This window comes from Panthera uncia, chromosome A2, assembly GCF_023721935.1.
Source record: "Panthera uncia isolate 11264 chromosome A2, Puncia_PCG_1.0, whole genome shotgun sequence".
NCBI classification, from domain to species: domain Eukaryota; kingdom Metazoa; phylum Chordata; class Mammalia; order Carnivora; family Felidae; genus Panthera; species Panthera uncia.
The window spans coordinates 5,253,875-5,254,888 of record NC_064816.1 but is presented as its reverse complement, the minus strand read 5'-3'; the positions used below and the strand labels follow the sequence as shown (position 1 = coordinate 5,254,888).

The following is a 1,014-nucleotide window of genomic DNA, read 5'->3' as shown; positions in this document are numbered from 1 at the left end:
ATCCTCCTGCATTTGTTGGAATCCCCAGGACAGAGTTCGATAACCACAGTAAAAGACTGCATATTGGTCTTTTTCCTGATTAGCATTTAGGCTAATATTTACTGTTGATCTTAAGGGAATTGCTTTTATTGCATTTAAGCAATATCTTTCCCTTTTTATTCTTTATTTTTTATTTTTTATTTTTTATTTTTTATTTTTATTATTTTTTTTTCTTTAGGGGAAAGTGCGAACGCAGCCCCCCACTACCACAAATTATGCAGTCGAGTTTCCCACATTTGGGGAAATCGCAGGGGTCAGCACATCCCGAGTGCAATGGATAAGCCTCGCCCTGGGAAAACCACCTTCCTGATCATGGTGTCTCCCCTGCCAGGTAAGTATTTTATTTTTTATTTTTTAAGTGTATTTATTTAAGTAACCCCTGTGCCCAACGTGGGGCCTCAAACTCATGACCTTGCTCTCTCCTCCGACTGAGCCATCCACAAGCCTCACAATTTCTTTCTCTTTTTAAATCTTACTTCACTTTTGTCAGGAATGACTGCTGAATTTTATGAAATGCTTTTTCGTACACACTAATAGGACCATGCAGGTTTTCCTCATTTGATAGAATGCTTTTTATTGGACCTCTCTGGAATCTGGAAATAAAGCTGACCATTTCCTACTCTTTTTTTGGTACATTACTATCAAATGACAATATCTGGCAACCTTCAGTTTGCTATTTTTTTTAAGTTTATTTATTTATGTTGAGGGAGGGGGAAGTTACCAGTGGGGGAGGGGCAGCGAGAGCCGGAGACACAATCTCAAGCTGACTTCGCACCGTCAGCACAGAGCCCGATGTGAGGCTCGAGCCCACGAACCGAGAGATCATGACCTGAGCCAAAGTCAATGCTTAACCGACTGAGCCACCTGGGTGCCCCAAATTTTTCTATGTTCTTAAGTGAGATTGATCTGTGCTCTTCTGTCCTGTCATTTAGAACTCAAGACATGAAATTGAATTCATAAAATGAAGTCAAAGAT

At 40.2% G+C, this 1,014-nt stretch overlaps 1 non-coding gene across 1 annotated transcript; it reads right to left on the bottom strand.

Moving 5' to 3' along the window:
• Positions 1-214: 214 nt before the first annotated feature.
• Positions 215-378, bottom strand: LOC125931177 (U1 spliceosomal RNA). The gene has a single exon (XR_007460427.1). It is a non-coding gene; the product is annotated as a U1 spliceosomal RNA (small nuclear RNA).
• Positions 379-1,014: the final 636 nt, after the last annotated feature.